This window comes from Triplophysa dalaica, chromosome 1 (genome assembly GCF_015846415.1).
Source record: "Triplophysa dalaica isolate WHDGS20190420 chromosome 1, ASM1584641v1, whole genome shotgun sequence".
Lineage (NCBI taxonomy): Eukaryota > Metazoa > Chordata > Actinopteri > Cypriniformes > Nemacheilidae > Triplophysa > Triplophysa dalaica.
Genome location: NC_079542.1, coordinates 22,046,602 through 22,068,924, shown reverse-complemented (window position 1 = coordinate 22,068,924; position 22,323 = coordinate 22,046,602). Strand labels below are relative to the sequence as shown.

General features: G+C 39.1%; 1 protein-coding gene across 1 annotated transcript in view; it reads left to right on the top strand.

The window, feature by feature from the left end:
- Positions 1–22,323, top strand: part of rras2 (RAS related 2) — a 37,703-nt gene that overhangs the window by 8,216 nt on the left and 7,164 nt on the right. The gene's annotated exons all lie outside the window — the stretch shown is intronic.

Here is a 22,323-nt window from a genome sequence, read left to right as displayed (position 1 = left end):
GTTTGATAAATTAAACAAAGTGAACCGCGCAGGAAACGTTATTTTTCTGTTTAATTTCACGTTATATTTACATGTGTTGTGTAAACATGAGGGAAGGTGTCCCTAATACACAATAAAATCATCGTAAGAACGTAATAATACAAGACGGGTATCTTTATCTTTGCTTTAATGTGTGACACTGTTATTAATTAAATATTACTTTTTTGTCAAGCATAATGTCTGTTGGTTCAAATTTAGCACCAATCAAAAACAAAGTAGACTCTGCCTCTTTTTAAATAAGCAGAAACAAATTTGCTTTCATCAAGTAACTTATTTGTCAGTATCAGTAATACAGTTATTTTGGGAAAGATATTGAATGATCGCATTGCAGGCAGGCTGATTCAAGGTGTGCAACTATATTTTTTGTTTGCGCTCCAAAAAATTTCAGTCAGGGGCAACAGTGCTCCTAGTAAAAATGTTAGTCTGGAGTAGAGCTGCACGATTCTGGATAAATTGAGGATCCTGATTCTTTTGTTTCAAATAGAGATTGCGATTATTTTACGATTCTGAATGATGACTAAAAGTAATAGATAATTTAATAGCGGTTCTGACAAAAAAATAGTTTATTTAGGTATGTAATATGTAGGACTTTGCTTCAAAATTATTACATATTTCATGGTTAACCTACAATAACTATGGTGAGAAATGTTTAACCACAAATTCCATAAGTAAACTAAAGTGTTTATTCATTTTTTTACTTTAAATGCAAAAGTTTAACTTTCTAAAAAGTAGGGCTGTGCAATTAATCGCAATCGCAAAAAAAATGCGATTTGAGCACATGCGATTTCTAAATCGCACAAAGCTGCGATTTTATTAATTAATTTATAACTCAGAATACTAAAACGGTGTTGTGCGCATGTTTAAGATGTTAACCAATCCGAGCTCACTCTGCGAACTGCGCAAAATACGAAAAAAGCTGAGAGGGACAAGAACAGAATAGGCGAACGGGAGGAATCGATATAAAATATGAAATGTAAAAATGATTTGCTGCCAAAAAGAAATTCAACATCAGTCGTATGGGAGTATTTTGGATTTAGGAGAGAAGATGTGTCAGAGAGCAAGGTAATCTGCAAGATCTGTGAAATGATTATTGCAACAAAACGGTGCAATACAACAAACCTGTTCCAACACTTAAAACAGCGGCATAAAAAACTATATGATCAATGCATGTCAACAAAGTCCGTCAAACCTAACAAAAGCACACATCAAAGCCAGGCTGAAGAAGTATCCATCGTTGAAGCATTTGCAGGCGTAACGTCTTACGAGAAAGGATCAAAACGCCACAAAGAAATTACCGAAGCGATCACCTATCACATTTGCAAAGACATGATGCCTGCGTACATCGTCAGTAAAGACGGTTTCCGAAGATTAATACAATGAAATGTATGAGAAATCTAAGGCAGGCGTTGAATGCGAACTTAAGTAAGTAAAATACTACGCCACGACCACAGCTTTGTGGTCCAGCAGAACAATGGAGCCGTATATGAGCAGCGAAATGTGTGCAGTGAAATATAATTTTAAAGTTTATTTTTGGAATTTAGGTAAGTTAACCAGAATTTATTTTATGTTGTCTGTTTTAAAGACATTTATTTAAAGTTGTATTACTGTTAATACTATGTTATTCCATTTTGGAATGTTTTGTTATGCACTTCTGGTGCACTGAGTACATTTAGAATGTTACATGCTTAAAAAAGTAAAACAATTACCAAAATCGCAAATAAAATCGCAATTGCAATATTCCTTATAAAAATCGCAATGTGATTATTTCGTCCATATTGCACAGCCCTACTAAAAAGTATAAATGCATTGAAGTAACTTGTATATGAAATATTTCTCAGTAAAACAAATTCATAAGGTGACACTTATTTCTTTTTTACATTTGCCTGATATCTACAGACCCCTTGAAGGGGTCTTTACAGAAAGACACTACTGATAAACATAACAACGCAGAATTCTCACCTGTAAATAGTTTAAAATAACCTGATAACATGAAATGATGGGCAACTTGATGAAAAGCTCTAATAGCGCAGCTTCTCTCTATTAGCTTTAATAGAGTAATAGGCGCTCTGATGACGTGTTTTACCATAATGACAGATATAAGCGATCACTCGGTTTTCATTAATGAGATCGTCTGGTGTTCGAATCGAGATCGGGATCTTTTAACGATTAATCATGCAGCTCTAGTCAGGAGCCCTGCACACAATTGCTCAACTCTCTCTTTCCTTCTTTTCTGTGCTGTGTAGCAATGTTTTAACCTTTTGACCTTGCCTCCCGTGATGATTTTCCACACAGGCATGTGCCACGGGGTCAGTGGCATCATAGTAGCATTTGATGAAGTTACTGTTCAGCTGCTCTCTTTGAGTCAATGATCTCATGGCGCCTTTCCCCGGAAGCCCGGCCGGTCAGTCAGCCCCACACCCCCCCACCCCATCTCACATTCCTTATGTCCCCCAAGTATGCAGCTTTCCCCGAGCTGAACATCATCCAACCTTTCCTCCAGCTGTAGCCCATCATCATACACGCCATCCTCCAGCTGTAGCCCAACATCATCCACTCTCTTCTGCAGCTGTAGCCTATGATCCTCCACCCTCTCCTCTAGCTGTAGCCCATGATCATCCTCCCTTTTCTCCTGCTGTAGCCCAGTGTCATCCCCCAGCTATAGCTCAACAACATCCACCTTCTCCTGCAGCTATAGCCCAACAACATCCACGCTCTCTCGCAGTTGTAGCCCAGCATAATCCATCCCCTCCACCAGCTGTAGCCCATCATCATACACGCCATCCTCCAGCTGTAGCCCAACATCATCCACTATCTTCTGCAGCTGTAGCCTATGATCCTCCACCCTCTCCTCTAGCTGTAGCCCATGATCATCCACCCTTTTCTCCTGCTGTAGCCCAGTGTCATCCCCCAGCTATAGCTCAACAACATCCACCTTCTCCTGCAGCTATAGCCCAGCATCTTCCACACTCTCTCCCAGTTGTAGCCCAGCATCATCCATCCCCTCCACCAGCTGTAGCCCATGATCATTGACCTTCTCTCGCAGCTAAAGCACAGCACCATCCACCCTCTCTCCCATTTTTAACTCATGATCGTATACCTTCTCTCACAGCTGTAGTCCAGCACCAATTACCTTCTTCCGCACCCATAGCCCAGCACCATCCAAACTCTCTCCCAGTTGTAGCCCAGGATCATCCACCTTCTACTCCATTGTCACCCACCCTTGTCTCCAGCTGTAATCCAACACCATCCACAATCTTTTCCAGCAGTAGACAAGCACCATACATCTCCTCTAGTGTCATCCACACTCTTCTCCAGCTGTAGTCCAACACCATCCACCTTCTCCTGCAGCAATAGCCAGGCATCATCCTCCCTTTACTCCAGCTGCAGCCCAGCACCAACCACTATCCAATATTAATTGATTATTTCATGATTGTCTTATGCATAAGGTTATTTTCTTAGAATATAAGCAGTTTGGCTTTTACGTTAGTACATGTTTACTATTTTTCCTGTGTTTTAGTCATAGAACCTCTAAAATATTTTTTTCCTTGTTTATTTAAAGGGACATAAATCCAGGTGTTTTCTGCAATGTAGAAATAGTCAGTGGTATCCCCAGAATGTCTCTGTAAAGTTTTAGCTCACACTACACCACATATCTTTTATTCCAATATGTTGAACATGGCCATTTGTTGCATTTTGTGAGTGTCTCTTTAAATGCAAATTAGCTTCTGCTCCCCTCCCCGTATGCAAAATATGACGTTGACCGCTTACACTTGTGTTTTGGATGACATCAAGACAAGCAATATGGCGGAAAGCACAATTATGTCTTTAATGCCCTATCCAGCTAAAACCATACACTAACTGCAATAAAAATCACCTTAATGGCTTGTTAATAAATATGAATTACATGGAGAAGACAAAAACATAGATAGAACAACATATGCTGTACGAAATGTTGGCCATTAATGATTAATCATGTGCATGCATACTACTAACAGCCATAAACACGTTCAGAGTTCTTGTATATGTCAGACAGGTATGTAAAGATTGGAAACCAGGTTGTCTTACAAATGCACACTCTGTTTCTATCTACTCTAAGTATTGTCCCACTAAGGACATACGAGAAAACACTGAACTCACCAAGATAGACACGGATATAACTTTTTTTTGTGTAATGAAAAAGCTTTACAGAAATGATGTCGGTCACAAGTCTTCTGAATCAATGGGTGCGATGCGTAATACCACTAAAATTACGACATAACAAATGTCTTTGGACCAATCTAAAGTCTCAGGTTTAGCCGCGAACATGTCAACAACAGCCACTAACGTTCTAAATACATTATTTAAGAAAGGCGATTTGAAAAATAATGTGTAATACTTACTTCTTCCGGAGATTAAGCTTGATCGTGAACAGCTGATACTGATCCGCTGTTGAGAAAAAAAAAAATTCTGCTGAAACCCATGCTATACTGACAGACCACCGGGTCCCGGAGCTTAGATTTTTCAACCTTTCCACCGACCGGAAATGCTAAGTCATCATCGTCTTCGGGACTTTCGATCGTTATAATTCCGGTTATAACGAACCCGGTCTCCTCCCAGCCTACTTTCATTTTACATCCAACAACATCACACATTTGTAGTTTCTTAGACATTTTTATTGCTGGCTAGTGACAACATCTGCTCTTGCCTGAAAATGGCTGACAGCGTGTCTCTGGCTGAAGGTGGAACTACACGCTCATAAGGCAGAGTCTGTGAGCGGTCATGTGCAGGAATAAACAATATGACATCAGATTGTTAGGGGATCGCAAACAGCCTGTTTTGTGTCACTGTTGTGGTTTAAAGGAGATTACAAAAAGAAGAATAGATGGATTTGTATAATTACAGGGTGTTTCTGCACACATGCTGGCGACCCAATTTCGTGTAGATAAACATTTAAAAGTGCATTTTCGGGGATTTAGTAAACCTCAGTTGTGACCACTACTGAAACTGATGGTCCAGTTCGCAATGAGCTTGGGGTGGACAGTTGTCAGAGAGCTGTACAGGCTGAGTTGAGTTCATTAGCGTTGCAGCTGTTGCAGGGCTGTTGAGACAGTAAGCAGGGGTCCGAGAGCTCCTCAACAGGTGATGCATTGTCTCTCAGAGCCTGCTTCACGACCCCAAAGAAAGGAGAGCATGTGCTCCACTAGCACCACTTGGCCTCAGAGCACAAGTGTTAAATGGGTTTGATAAACCTTTAGCATTGATCAAATGTTTGACCTTTTCAAAACATTTGATTTTTGATTTGTCAAATCGGATTCTAAACTGCCTCTATAGCAACAATCAAAACAATGTAATGTTTTTTAATAGAGGAGGAGCGCTTTCACTAAAGTGATAGTTAACCCAAAAATTAAAATTCTGTTATCATTTACACAGCCTCATGTCATTTCATACCTGTATAAATTATTTTGTTCCATTGAACACAGAGAAAGATATTTGGAAGAATTTCAGCGGTGTTGAGGAAGCTACTTTGAATTAGTAGTTACTCGTAACCTGGGAGAAGTTAGCCAACAGCTAACAATAAGACGAAACTATCTAGTTCAACGCAAGTCTCCAAACCATCATGGTGGAGAGGGTGGTCTAGTGGGTTAAACCACTGAACTGGTAAATCAAAGGTTGCTGGTTCGATCCCAGCAGCCCCCTCCAGTGTGTCCTTGAGCAAGACACTTTACTCCACGTTGCTCCAGGGGGATTGTCCCTGTAATAAGTGCACTGTAAGTCGCTTTGCATAAAAGCGTCTGCCAAATGACTAAATGTAAATGTAATGGCAACGCCAGGAAATAAAACATAGAGGAAAAGAGAGATATTTAAAGATATTTCGTGAAAGGGAGGAAGTTTCCTCTTATATGATGAAACACGTCATTAATCTGAAAAAATGCACCGTATTCAAGTCTCTCAGCCTTGAGTCCTCCTGGACTAACGCACCAGATAACTTACAGCTATTAGCAGCGTCTCACACACGGTTACAAAATACAGATAGAGATGAAAAGACAATCAGTTTCGTTTAAATTACTTAAAAGTTCTGATCACAATTAAATTAATCCGGGATGCTACAGGACAACATGTTCTAGTTTATTTTTAAATATATTCATTTGAAATATTAATTCAATCACTTTCAGAAATAAAGAAATAATGGTTTAGCTAATGGACGATCTAGTAACTAAATGTTTTTGTAAATATTTTATTATATCTTTACATGTGACAACTAGGGCTGCAACAAAGATTATTTTGATAGTCGATTAATCTAGCGATGATTTAGACCGATTCACGACTACTCGACAACATGAATATTTGTAAAATTTTTATTGTCAACGTTGTTGACAATGTCGATGTAGTAGAGTAGGCAGGGCGAGACCGTGGTTCGAGTCCGGTGAGTAATTGTGAATTAGCGCCAGCTGTGCGCACACCGGCCTCGAATCACGTATGAGATGAGAGCATATATAAGGAACGAGCGACCGGACCGTCGAAGAGAGAGGACCGGGCCCGAACTTGTTTTACGTTTGTATTTATATTGGTATTTATATTTGTGTTTATGTTTTGTTCGCCGGCGGTTGTTATTATTTATATTAAAACTTGTTTAATGTTTTCCGGTTCCCGCCTCCTTCCTTCCATTTTATTGAGATGTGTTACAGTCGACTAATCGTTTCAGCCCTGGTGACAACACTGAAGAAATTAAACTTTGCTTAAATGTTAAGTAGTGATTGTAAAGCTTGCATAACAGTTTAAATTTGCTGTCCCCTCAAAATAACTCAACACACAAGCCGTTAATGGCAAAACCGCTGACAACAAATTTGAGTACACCCCTAAGTGAAAATGTCCAAATGGGGCCTGATTAGCAATTTCCCCTTCCCGGTGTCATGTGATTCTTTGGTGTTACAAGGTCTCAGTTGTGAATGGGGAGCAGGTGTGTTAAATTTGGTGTTATCACTCTCTCATACTGGTCACTGGAAGTTCAAAATGGCACCTCATGGCAAAGAACTCTCTGACATTCCTAAAAAAGAATTTTCTCTACATAAAGATGGTCTAGGCTATTATATTGCCAAGACCCTGAAACTGAGCTGCAGCATGGTGGCAAAGACCATATATCGGCTTAACAGAACAGATTCCACTCAGAACAGGCCTCGCCATGATCAACCAAAGAAGTTGAGTGCACATGCTCAGCGTCAAATTCAGAGGTTGTCTTTGGATAATAGACGTATGAGTGCTGCCATCATTGCTATATGCAACTTATTTGGTTCAGATGGTGCCAAGCATGTGTGGCAGCAACCAGGTGAGGAGTACAAAGAAAAGTGTGTTTTACCTACAGTCAAGCATGGTGGTGGGAGTGTCATGGTCTGGGGCTGCATGAGTGCTGCCGGCACTGGGGAGCTACAGTTCATTGAGGGAACCATGAATGCCAACATGTGCTGTGACATACTGAAGCAGAGCATGATCCCCTCCCTTTGGAGACTAGGCCGCAGGGCAGTATACCAACATGAAAATGACCCCAAAAGAAGCTGAGGGTAAAGGTGATGGACTGGCCAAGCATGTCTCCAGACCTAAACCCTATTGAGCATCATTGGCATCCTTAAATGGAAGGTGGAGGAGCGCAAGGTCTCTAACATCCACCAGCTCCGTGATGTCGTCATGGAGGAGTAGAAGAGGACTCCAGTGGCAACATGTGAAGCTCTAGTGAACTCAATGCCCAAGAGGGTTCAGGGAGTACTGGAAAATAATAGTGGCCACACAAAATATTGACACTTTGTGCCCAATTTAGACATTTTCACTTAGGGGTGTACTCACTTTTGTTGCCAGGGATTTAGACATTAATGGCTCTGTGTTGAGTTATTTTGAGGGGACAGCAAATTTACACTGTTATACAAGCTGTACTCTGTGAAAAAAATGAAGGTCAAATTAAATGGTAGTCAAATGTGCCACCCAGAACTGTTTGTTTCCCTAAAGTCTTCAAAATATCTCACTTTGTGTTGAACAGAACAAAAAAAGGTACAATATTTTTTACTACTATGATAGTGGATGACGTCACTTAACTGACAATTGCTAACATTTTTACAAATATCATTCTTTTTGTTTAATGGAATAAAATATTTATATAGTTTTGAAACAACCTAACAGAATTTTCATTTTTGATTGAACTAACCCTTTAAGCCTAATGCACATTGGCCTCTCTCGGTGTAAAATGGTGTCTGGATGCGAATTGTACTGCTCCCCTCACTTTTTCAAATAGGAGGGCTCGTGAGGACAGACGGTGCGTCGTGCCATTGGCTCTTATTTATTAGAACCAGTCTGCTGCTTTAATAGCATTTCTGTTCTCTGTGCATTGGGAGACTGCTGGCCTAAAACGGTAATAGTGCTGTGTTTCTGTCAGACTGCCAAGCAAAGATCTCACTCTGTTAGTCTATCCGGAACGACGCACAAGCCTCTCTTAAACTTCTAAAGTATTGTAATATTACGTAGACAGAAAGCCTTGGGAGGATTTTTCTGAACATTCCTCCCTTTTCTCTGGAACATAGCTGTGCCAGTGGAATTCTGACCATTTGGTTGGTAAACGTCAAGCGGAGGATCAGCGAGCGTAAAAGAAGCTGTTTGATCAGATGGGGTCAAGGGGGTGGTTCACTTGCTGTAGTGATACGGCCGAGTCGTTCCACATTCCAGGCATTGAATGAGTGCAGTATGCTAACATATGACCTCATCCAAATGTGTGTCATGTACTTCCTTGAATTTGAAGTTGTTCTGCAATTACTGGTTCTTGCTATTAGCATCACTGTAACTTTCAGTTAATTATTCTGCAAACTTTAATTATACTTCAAATTGTTGAGGAGAGGTATGCTATCTCCTTTCTAAGCAGGTGGATTTGAATGATTTCCCTGACTTGTATTTAAGGAGTGTCCCTAATATCACAGTGATTTGGGAGCAGGCCAGTATGCAACTACATAGAAATTCTACAAACCATTTAGAACACTATAGCAACAACAGAGCAATGTCCTGCACTGTAAAGCAGTATTAGAACTGTTCACTGTTCACTATCAGACTGAGCTTTAACCACCACAGCATCATCTCAATTAAAACTATCACACATATTTCACAAGACAAGATATCGCCTGGGAATTATTAGGTATATGAGCTCATAGATAGAAAAGGCTTACTACATTAGTTAAAGGAACACTCCACTTTTTTTAAATAGGCTCATTCTCTAACTCCCCTAGAGTTGATAAGTTAAGTTTTACTGTTTTGGAATCTATTCAACCGATCTCCGGGTCTGGAAATAGCACTTTTAGCATAGCTTAGCATAGAACATTGAATCCAATTAGACCAGTAGCATGGTGTTCAAAAATAACCAAAGAGTTTCGACATTTTTCCTATTTAAAACTGGACTCTTCTGTAGTTATTTTGTGTGCTAAGACCAGCGGAAAATGAAAAGATGCGATTTTCAAGGCCGATATGATTGGGGACTTTACTCTCATTCCGACATAATAAAGGAAGTTTGCTGCCGTAACATGGCCAAAGCAGGTGCAGTGTTATCAAAAGCATGTGGAAATGAGAGTATAGTTTACTGACCCTCTTGTCATTCCAAACCTGAATGACTTTGTTTCTTCTGCAGAATACAAAAGAAGATATTTTAAAGTAATGTTGGTAACCAAACTATATTGGTCCCTATTGTGTATTAACAGTGGGAATACCTGTGAAGAATTTCAAACACAAGAGGCATGAAGCCTCATTCAACTGAAATGCTTCACTGGTTGCTCCAAAGAGCGTGTTGATGTGCTTCCACAACAAGGGAAGAACCCCGCAGAGTTGAAAAGAAAAGAAAGAGAGAATACGAGAGCTGACCAATCCCACCCAACAGTTTTAGTGGCATTAAGTCTTCAATCGGCCTGCGAAAGATCAGCGTTGTCTGTACGCTCTGTTTGAACTCACCGGGTGGCCCTATTAAAACACTTGACCAGCAAACTCCCCACCAAACAAGCTCAAAGAGCCCATTTCACGCAAGCAGCCTTAATCGACAGCTCACCCGCTTGATGTAGAGCCCTGTATTTTACTGTAATTTGTGGAACTAAATTATAAAACATACTTCCTTGTCACCTACACAGCTGGTTTTGCTCTAATTCACAGACAAACAAAATGCAACAAAAGCATACATCATCATTTAGCAAGTCATACAACATTTTCATTCCATTTAGAAAAAATCATGTATTTTGAGAACTTTGGTTCTGTGTACATACTATGGAAGTCATTAGGGCGGAGAGAAAGATAATGAGAGTGTGATTATGGCGTCTGCAGTGTCAAATTGATTATATTAGGCAAATAAATACTAAAGAAAATTCCAGTTCAGAAGACCGCAGACACAGCCTGTGTCATACACGCAAGTCTCTGCCCGTGCAACACGTCACCCGGACAAGCCATTTAAACTTGACGCGCACACACATCCTGTTTGTAATGCTCGTTCATAGTACTTGAGTCCGGCTCCACACCGCAAGTATCCACAACCAGATCCGGCAATATGGACGAGGCTTGATGCAAATGCGCACCACCCTGTATCAACTCACGCCCAGCTCCGTGTTTCAAACAAATGTAAATTCTATTTAACTGTTATTGGATGAAATCAAACATTCAGAACATTTTCAACTTGTTTTTAAAATTCCAAATACTTAAAAATGATTAAATCTAATGTAACCTAAGTACTATTATAATAATTCTAACAAAATATTTTTTTTATGGATTTAAGGGTTATAATGGTAGTTGTATTTGTTTTCATGGAAACTATAATAGTGTACACTGGTTTTTAGATTTCATTGGTGTGAAGTAATCTAGAAACAGTAAGTCCTATTTGAATTATGCCCAAAACATACTACATAAATTATTTTGTTATGGTTTTATGGAAACAATTCTCACCTATGGTCATGAGCTGTGGGTCATGACCGAAAGGACAAGATCCCGGATAGAGGCGGCCGAACTGAGCTTTCTCCACTGGGTGGCTGGGCGATCCCTTAGAGATAGGGTGAGAAGCTCGGTCACTCGGGAGGAGCTCAGAGTAGAGTCGCTGCTCCCCCACATCGAGAGGGGTCAGTTGAGGTGGCTCGGAAATCTTTTTCGGAAGCCCCCTGGACGTCTTCCCGGGAAGGTGTTCCGGGCATGTCCCACCGGGAGGAGACCCCGGGGAAGACCTAGGACACGCTGGAGGGACTATTTCTCCCGGCTGGCCTTGGAACGCCTCGGTGTCCCCCCGGGAGAGCTGGAGGAAGTGTCTAGGGAGAGGGAAGTCTTGGCATCCTGCGGTTTGAGTTGTGCAGCGTTAAAGGCACAGGAGCTGATTATAGTGCTTCTGAGTCACAATAATTATTTTTAAAACGAATTGTATTACTTTGTTTTACTATATTAAAAGTTCAAGTCATTGTCGAGTCTTCCACTTTAGGTCAAGTCTCAAGTCACTCGCTCTCAAGTCAAAGTCAAGTCGTTTTCTTACATTAATCAAGCAAGTCGCAAGTCCTGAAAATTGTGACTTGAGTCAGACCCCGAGACAAGTAATGTGACTCAAGTCCCCCATCTCTGGTTTTTAGTACAACATTGCTGATGTTATCGCACTATGGTTACAGGCATGTTGTGCAAATAGTGTTACGTTATGAGTTTGACAGTTCTAGTTTAGACTAGACCTGTGACTGTAAACTGTTGTGTGAAGAGAGCACCTTGAAGTAAATGTGAAGAGTTAATTTGCAAAATCAGAACTCTGTTTTTGTTCATTTTCATTTACATTTGTTATTTTCATGTTTTTTATTGTGCATTCCAAGTAAGATCATTTAAACAGTTGGATAGTTTTGATTAAGTAATAATAACAAAACAAAACAGACAAGTAACACAGTAAAAACACAATAAAAATGATTTAATTTGAAAATCAGTGAAAATAATCTCTTCATGTGGTTGTCTATTCTAGACACTTTAAGCAGACCATGGACTGTTCTGATTATGTGCAGTGAATAATATGAAATACAAATTGCAATATTTATATAGCTATATATAAACTATGAATATATATAATATGTAGCGTTGATGGGGGTCTTGAATCATAATCACCTTTTTTCACCCTGTTGAGTTTGGATCTCTGCTCACTGGACAAAGATGTTGTTGCGTTTTCGCTCCTATGCCGATAGATATAAAAAAACACGCACTGTAGAGCAGTTTGTCAATTTAGGGCTACTATAGAAACAACATGGCAAATTTCAATGCAAGGGGACCCGCGGTGTATGTTGATATGAATATCTTATTTTAAGGTTATAAAACATATCGTTTCATTATATAATGGCACACATAGTCATGTATATTATATTGCATTTCTGTCAATAGATCCTCCTAAATATTACACACAGCACCTTTAAAAGCAAGCACAAAACATCATGATGTTCAACAGCAGCAGAATATAACATGAATTAATAGGCTATAAAGTGTTATAATAAAACAGTGCTAAAGTAATAGAATAATCTTGATTAAAAATGTAATTTAAAAAATCATGATTATCATTATCGTGCAGACCAAATGTGAGTTTAAGGGATGGGTCATGATGGTTCGGCTATTCGCCCAGAACAAATTGGTTAATGGTTTACAACTAGTTTCACATTAACCAAAAAACAACTCTGTCTAGATATATTAATAGTTCATATTTTATACATAACAACTGTATATACTTTTCGCCAACAAACTATGGTGTTTTCAGGTTATCTGCTTAGATTCTTGAACTGCTGGGAATGTTAAATGTGCAATAAAGAGAGTCGTGTCTTCCTATTGATGTTGCAGAATTATGCCTTCAGCTGCCGTTCATGTGATGTGGTTGTATGAAGCACATGATGTCAAAAGGAAGTTTATGATGGGGGCAACCTAATTGATTCGTTGCAGAGGACAGTGATATACTGTCATGATTCCGCCATCATGTCATGTCTAATTCTTGGTCTTGGGGAAGAGTCATTGCATAGTCATTGGCCCAAGGTTGTGTGTGGAGGGAGAGATAGTGATCCTACCGGCTTGCTATACTCTCTCTCCGGTCTGCGTCTTTGTTCCCGCCATCTCGTTCCATGTTAACTTTCCCTGAGTGTTTCATTACCCACACCTGCTCTCAATTATATATTCTTTGTCTGTCTCCCGCATAAACCATTCTTGTGTCTATTGTCCTGTGCTCGTTCGTTGTATGTATATGAATGTACTTCTGTGCCTACTTGTGCTTGTTGACCTCATTGCTTGTCTGAGTGTTCGCCTTGCCTTGTCTACTTATTGCTACCCTTGGATTACCTTACCCCGTGTAATGATGTTTCTCGTTTACAAAGTCGTGTTATTTGTAAGTCGAGTTATCTTGTTTCCTTTGTTTTTGCCCCCTCGTGGGTCTTTTTTTATCATTAAAAGTCTTTTTGTCACTTCTTCTTTCTGCCTGCGTTTGGGTTCTTCCTCCACGTAACCCGTGACATATACAGTAAGATATTTTATATGTTGAAGATTCGTGTTTCGTTTCATCGGCATCTGACATCTTTATAAGTGCTTAACCAATACCCTATGATACACTACACCATTATTCAAAACAATAGTTAAAAACATTGCGATCCCTCACAATCTTTAAGGAATTACTCACTACATGCTCTCTACATTCTCTACATGCAGTTCATATTGTATGACCTTTTTGGCAATAGTATGAGCTCAGGGGAAAGGTAGGCGTTTCCCTAGGAAATGGAGTCTCTTTTGTGAGCTGAGGTTGGACCGGTCAGTCTGAGCTCAACAAGAGGGAATTAGAGGCCCATGTGGAGTCAATGGCTTTGGAGACCAGAGTCGTGCAGGCCATCTGCTTCACGTTAACCTCCGATCACGACCATTTTTGGGTGATTACTGACAGCTGCGGAAGGACAGCCTCTTCAGCCCTACCATGTGGAGGTCAGCGTTGTGTGAAGACCTCTAAATGACGAAAGGTCACAGTGGTTAAAGTTGAAGAAGAAGATTGTTGGATACGGGTTGCCCAGAATGACTGATATGCTTGGCAAGTGTCCAAAAGAATGCAACAAACATGATGAGCATCAGTTGCTTCAGGGAATCGTTCAGAAACTAGAAGCCGCAGTTTGTCATGTGTCCCTGACCTTCCTGTCTTTGCCATCCTATTTTTCATCATTATTGTCTTCAAGACAAGGAATCTTCCGGATAGAAAATGGTTTCAGTCTGTACGCTGGAACTGGTCTACAGCCACACAGTGATGAATTCATTCCAAGATGAATACGTCCCTCTTTCAGCACTGTGTTCTGGAGCATATGAAAATGAAAACCGATTGGCATTGGCATTTTTATTTAATTTTATCCTTCCCAGAAGTAGCTCCTCCCTCATGGGAGTGTGTTTCCTAGATGGGAAATGAGCTACAGTGGTACAATGGTAAACTGGATGGAAATTCTGCATGGATGTGTTATTCTGACATTGAAAAAACCTGACCGTGTTCTATGGGCTCACACCACTGAATAGTTACAGACCGACTTGCAAAACGCAAACAAACAAGTTCTGCACACCTGCATAGCTTGCAACAATGTAGTCTATTTATAAAATAACTACATTACAGTCAACCAACCTACTTTAGGCATGAAGATGGTATGTATCATAATGGTTTGACTGAAAGGTCGCTGCTAAACAAATAGATGCGATTTTGCAAGCTACGCTGGTTTGCGTGACTTTATCTTTTGCCCACATACCTCTCTACATCTAAACTACCAACATATTATAGGGTCACGAAGCTGTATACTGTATGTGGACTCTTTGGATGGATGAATGTAGGAAAGCAAAGTGGGTGCTTCCATTTAAAGCCTGGCATCATGCCCCAGGTGTGGATGATATGTGGCTGTGTAACTAACGGCTGGCTTTAATTAAAGCACAACACTCTGCCTGAACGTGACACATTAATATTTCTTACTTTATACAACTTATGTATTTAGACACGCATATACAGAAGTAAAAGTCTGATAAATCAACTTTTTTTCTGCGTTCAAGTGGAGTTGGAATTATTGTAATTCTGTAGAATACAATAAAAGTTTGCCAGTATGATTCCCCACCTGAGGTAGTTGTTAAAGAGGAAATCCAGATGGTTTGAAATTGCATAAGGGTAAATCATTTTTCATATTGACAACTTACCTTTTTTGAATAACAGTAATATAGTAATGAAAAGGGATGTAACAATATAAAAATCTCACAGTACGACAATACCTTGGTGTTATGCCTGTGGTGCAATGTTCATTGGGATGTTTGAAAAGACGAATGAAGACTTGGGGAAAAAAGTGCCAATACAGTTTTAATGAACAATTATTAAACATTGCAATGACATACAGATTAACCATGTCATCCAGTCCTCTTTTTTTTATCCTCTAATCATTTTGTTTAAAAAAACATTTACTTTGAGGTATGAGGCATAGCATGAGATGACTTAAAAATGACTTAAAGCTCCACATTATCAAATAAAAAACTGCACCAGCTGGACCTTGACAGAGGTAATATCTATTATGTTGTTTAAGATTCTATTTGTTAAATGTCGGGAAGACCCATCATTTCATATAGTCATGTGACCACAATTTATCTATTGCATTACCATGAATTTGATAGTATTGTTACATGCCTAATAATGAGTGTTGTGTTCACATGTTCTTTGCTTTTTTTTGCTCCTTTTCGTTGTGGGGTAATTCGGTTTCTACATAATTGCGGAAAGTCCATTTTAGTTTTGCCTTAAATCAACATTTCTGCATGTGTTGTGGCAATTTCAGTCCAGTGTCTGTTGAATTTCAACACAATTAAACCTTAGGAATGACATAGTCCCCCAACAGCAATTTGAAAGACAAAGAGAATGCAAAGACTTATGAAATATGCTATATTATTAAGTCATATATTCATTTTTGAACTGATCCTAAAATGCATGTATAAACATTAGTATTATGTTGTTTAAACGTGCATACAGTATGTACATGTTTTCTTTGCAGTATTCAAGATCTGAAAACATTGCCTCTTTTTTTAATAAGTTTGTCTCATTTCTGTTTTTACAGATAGATTTAAAATAAATAGAAATACTTTATTTAGAATTTGGGAGAAATGTTGTAAATAGTTCACCAAATGAAACAGATTTTACATAATAATAAAAATAGCACATTCAGAAATAATGTTTTTTTTTTGGAGTGGTTTTTAAAAGAAATCTTTGACTGACTGTATATGGTAGAAATGGATCCCTGCCGTGTTTGGTTAGGATGTGGCTACAAATTTGGTGCACACCCACAAAAATCGTCTTTTTTTCAAGTTAGCATTTATACGGTATTGTCAAAGACTCTGATACATATTTCCTTTTTAATGTAAGAATACAAATACCCTTGTCTGTTCTACTCATAGACTGCTGTTCATAACATAGATGACTTTTCAAACCGCAACGCTGTGACCTATTTTGTTCCGTTTCAAACAAACGCTTACTGTTTAAAGGTATGAATACACTGGGTGGGCAGAGGATGCATGAACGGATGGAGGGATAGGTTGGTGCTGAAAAGTAGAAAGAAAGAGAAGTGACTGTGGAAAGGAGTGTCCTTGTGTGTGGTGGGCGGAATGGGAATATCTACTTTGTGACTTCACCATCACCCAGAGGACTGTACTTTGCCGGCCCCGTAGGTGGAGTTTCCTTCCTTAAGACCAACGTGGAATGTAATATTGGAGGTGCCCTGTTGGTTTCGACTCACTGGGGGGGGGGGCTTTTCCTCTACCAGAATGCTTTGCGTCTGATGGCTAGGCTCAAATCACCCTTTATGGCTGCCGAGAGTGGTGACACAGCTGGAAACACTGGACAGCACTTTTAATTTGTATACCTTGGCACAGAACATTTATAGAGCATTTAAGCAGTTAGTAACCACTAAAAATGCTGAAGGACTTGACCGATGACTGAAGTGTTTATGTCAAGGATATAATATATGTACAATTGCAGAGCAGTTCTTTGCACACATGACAACAACAGCTCAGCTGAATTGAGTGGTTTATATAGGAGATTTGTTTTGAAAAGCTTTGATTTTGGATTTTAGTCCACTGTGGTTGTTTCTGAGAGCATACTGTGCAAGACTGAAAGCCGTGGTCTATATGGAGCAATTTTATTGCAAGCATGTTTGTGTGAGGGTAAAGGGGGCCAAAGCAGATGGAACCCCCCGCAGTTTGAGTTAGCCATTACTGGGCATCCCACATGTCTAATGAAGGTCAACTAAGACCTGCTGTCATGCAGAGCAGAGGTAGCACAGGTGGGCATCTGGTCGGAAATGTGTACAGGTGGGCACAACTCAGCAGCTAACCAGCAGCTACTGTATTACTTTGAAATGCAGGCAGTGTTCAACCACAATATGTCTCTGCTTGCCTCTCAACCAATGCAGACAGTCACTGTGTTTATGCTGGTTTATTTAGCTATACTTTGGTGTCAAAATTGTCCCCTGAAATTACCAAAATCTTGTCTTTGGAGTACATTCAAAAGAAACATGATTAATAATGTACAGCTGTCAGGAGATTTAAAGTTTCTGCTGTTCTCAGAAGTATAGTGAAATGTGACTTCAAAGTTTTTCTTTAAATCAAATAATCAACAGGTTTGTGTGAGATTTTTGGGGTAAGGTTGAGTAAATTATCTTACCATTTTCTTAGTATGATACCTCACAAAGAAAAAATGTATGTCGTCTCTTGTCAAGCCGAAGCTTTGCATTTTCAGAACTGTTATTTTCAGTTATTTCACGGCTCATTTGAATGCTTGATTCTGATTGGCCAATCGCAAGATTCCAAGGGTTCTTTTCAAATAACAACCCCTCAAAACTATAATTTATATAATTTATAATTTAGTCATTTGGCAGACGCTTTTATCCAAAGCGATTTACAGCACACTCATTACAGGGAGAATCCCCCTGGAGCAACATGGAGTAAAGTGTCTTGCTCAAGGACACACTGGAGGGGGCTGCTGGGATCGAACCAGCAACCTTTGATTTACCAGTTCAGTGGTTTAACCCACTAGACCACCATCTCGCTAACTAATAACACCCTGTAACCCGGATGCTGCAAATCATTTTGAGAGAGGCAGTTTAATATTACACAAAAATGTATTCTAAATATGTCTCAATAACATATATGACATTATATTTACAAATGGTTAAACCAAGTTGCCTGTTCGTGAAGTTTGGACGTCGTTTCATACTTTAAAAACCGAAAGTAAACAGCTTTTCCTCGCGGAAGATCTGCATTCGGCAAAAAAGTTTTTTTCTCATGTGGCAAGTAGCTGTGTAATAAGGGGGATAATGTACAAGCATTAACAACTGGCTGCCTGTACATTGTCCCTCACTTAACTCTTTCACCACCATTGATGATTTATCTCGTCATTTAAAAAAAAACGGTTCCCCGCCAAAGACGAGTTATTATGTTAATCAGTGTTTGGACTGTTGTACAGCAGGTTACGCTATTACACACCTTTGGAAAAAAGTACAGAATCCCAGAACCTAGAATGTAGATGTTTTAACGGTTTTTAATGATTGTTCTGAGTGTAATCTGGGCGGAATCTTTGACAAAATACATTAATTATCTCCGCTGTTTAATCAAAGTGATGCATTTTTGAAGAAACCTGCCCACATCTACGGAGTGATAAAAAACGAACAATTAAAGATAGAAGAATATGGTTTCTTTGGTTTAAAAGCTGAGACTCTGTTCTTTCATTTGACATATTGTTTGTCTATATATTCTTTACAGAACGTTTCCTGTGAGCCATTAAAAAAAAAACGCTGGCGTTGGCTGGCAACTTTTAAAAAAAAAGGCTGGCTGGGAATGAGTTAACAAGCTCTTTTAGTCGCTTAAATTATTGGTTGACCAATATGAGTTTTTATAGCCGATACCGATATTGCAGAAAATAGCAATTAAAAAAATGCTTTTTTAAGATCAAAATGCTAGTCGGCTATAAAGTGGCTCTAAATAGCGGCTCTTGTGATATATCCGTTGATCACTACTTTTTAATTGGTTAAATATATACAAAACCCGACAAGCATGACAAGTGACTAATAGTTATGATTAATGAAGAAAGTAAAAAGCATAAAAATGGCGATAAAAGATTTCCACCAAACAGCGGCAACGTGTGTGTTCACGGTGAGGTCAGTGACATTGGCGCTTTCTGAGGTTTTGCTCTGAAGGAACAGTACATATCAACACCCACAATGCATTGTGACTAAATGTTTGCTACGATCACTGTGATTGATGTTTTCATTGCTCTGAACTTCTGTTCTCACTTACTCACTGAAATCTAAAGTGTCACTTTCACTCTCACTCAGGTGGAGCACAAGCACTCTGATGCACACTCATTCTGAGGCCTTGTTTGTGTGCTCTAGACGTAAACACACTTTCATGTTTGTAACTGACACGCTAGGATGGTTTTGAGTTTGTGAATTAGCTGTCTGTCTCACTTCACCCAGTATCCCCTCTGCAACATGTGAGTGATGAAGTCGACTGCCTATGCAGCACTGCTGATGAATTATGGAACAGTGGAAAAGTGGACGTGATGGAGTCTTGCGCATGCCGCATACAGAGGAACCACTGTGTGAAAGAATTGCTGAGAAAACAGAGGAGTTAGGGGCTTCTTTGTCAATGAACAAAGGCCAACAAAAATAACACATTCATTCATTTTCAACAAAGTTTTCCATCTAATGCAAATAATCTACTTTGTTTGTACTTCAAATGCAGCAAGAAGTTCTTTACTTCTATGTCTAAACTTATTTGGAATCATTATTTGGGTAATTTTTTCTAGTTGATGCCACTGTTGACAAAGAAATCCCTTTAAATCATGAAACATTCAACTTAGAAGATTTGGATTAAAGGTCCAAACAGACTATTTACAATAATGAGAACTTCAAAAGTTTAAAATCTTTCTAAATGATGTATGATTACATAATTGTTAAAGGGACAGTTCACCAAAAAATATAAATTATGTCATCATTTTCAACTCACCCTCTACCTGTATAAATTTCTTTGTTTTGATGAACACAGAGAAAACCCATTATAATTTCAAATATTGTCCACACTGGATGCACCGCGGCGAGACGCGACAAACCCATTAAGAACAAGCAGGTTGTCATGTCTTGGCGCACCTGTCGTGTCCGGTGTGGACACGGTGTAACACTATGCGCAAGCTCAGATTTAATACAATGTTATTGTCCATTTAATGATACAATTATTACTATTCTGCTCTTCTGATTTTCAACTATTCAACTATTAATTTCTGAATGGATGCTCCTAACTCTAGAAGTAAGGAGCACCAGTGCTTCCAAGGAAAAAAGTTCATTTCAAGCACTGTTCTCTATTTATTTGCTTAAATATTATGTATGCAAGTTACCTTCGCATGCTATTCAGTTTTTAAAGAAGTCTAATCTTTGCAGTTATTGTAGGTCAGTGGTTCCCAACCTTTTTTCCTTGGGCCCCCCATGTACATATACGACAATCGGAGCCCCCCCCAACCCTCGTGTGTGTGTGTGTATAATAGCTACTCACACACACATATAGAGATAGTAAATATAAATTTACTGCTTATTTTTACAAGGTGTCATTTTATTTTGCTTCGTTTCATGCTTTCGTTTACTAATTTTTCACCACAGAACACACATTCTGGCCGAGACTTGTCTTGTCCTTCAATACAACCTAAATTGAAGTTTTGTCAGAGCATCTAAACTTTTTCATAATTTGTGACTAAGAATCACCGCATTTACGTTTGTAACGAGCAGGGCAGGATGAGAGCTGTGGGAATGACGCGAGGCCGGTGACGCGAGTGATAATGTGGTTTGTTCTGTGATTTGTTTATCTTATTAGAAGTTGTTAACTGTTCGCCTGTTCCCGCCTCCTTCCTTTCTTACTTGGAACCGTGTTATAACGTTTCTCTGCTATTCTACCATTTTGATTATTATGTTGACACGAACGTTGAAAGCTGACAGAGGACAGAGTCTCACAGCGAGAACAGCCAAGGTCAGCTACCGCAAAGCCTTGTGCGAATGTCTGCCGATGGAGCCGGACATTGTAATAATTATTGTATATAAGATATAACTAATTTTGACTGCAAAGTCTTGGCACTGTAAGCACATCATTTTTTTTAAACATACAAAATATTTTTAAACCCAGGTTGGGAACCACTGTTGTAGGGGATACTGTCACTGTCACCATGACAGTATAAAAGGGCATTTTTTATGTCAATCAACAGCACCATTTCCTCTCTCAATCAGTAGAAAATGTGGTAAAAAAATACCACCATGTACTGGGAACCGGTATAAATCTGGAAAACACTGTAATATAAATGTTTGGTCATACCACATAGCCCTATTGTTTAGCCATAAACAACATAATAGAGTTTGACTTGGTAAAAACAAGATTTTGCTTTTCAAATTTATTTATCATTTTTAACTTGACAAACAGTACAAATACGTACACTAAGTAAGCCTTTTATGTTATGCAGTTTGGCATGCGTTCACTCTCAAAAGTTAAAACCATATTCACATAATTCTGTGAAGTGAATGGTTGATGCAAAAAGCAGAACAAAGCCAAAGCTTACTCTCATTTCAGAGAGGTTCTTGTTTCGATGCTAAAAACAGATGGTTGCAGCAACATTAATAGTCAAAGTTATAATAGAAAGCCACCACTTTGGCATTGTTGTGTGTTTGTGATCATGTGTTCAGTTGACACAGATACAAGCCCGAACATAACATTCAGCTGTCATCACTTAAACAGCCACTTGGGAAGACAGGCATACAAAACATGGGAAAAATGTAAAATATGTTTCCATGCTCCACCTTCCCCCACAAACTGATACTGTGTTTAGATTAGCATGGAAACTTATTGCAGGTGAAGACGAAAAAAGTTCAAAACATTATTATCGTTTGCGGTTAATTATCGTAATTTCCAACCACAAACCCTTGGATAGTGTTGATATGCACTCAGTCTTTGCACTGTACACACAAGGGCTGACCTCTTATTTATTTTTGTTGGGCCCTTATTTAGTGCAGCTTTCAAAACAAATGCTACGTTTTAGGTGTGTAGTTCCCTCAGTCACATCTGAGGTCAATGAAATTTGTGTCTTATTCTTAGTCAGTGACTAAAAAGAATGAAGTTTTGTACTTTGAAAAAGTACATAATCACGTCAGGTAATTTCAAAATTTGATCAAATGAAGGCATTAAAGTTGGAGGAACTTTATGCATTTGTCTTCACACCTGTCTTTTTGCCCTTCTCTATATGCTGCC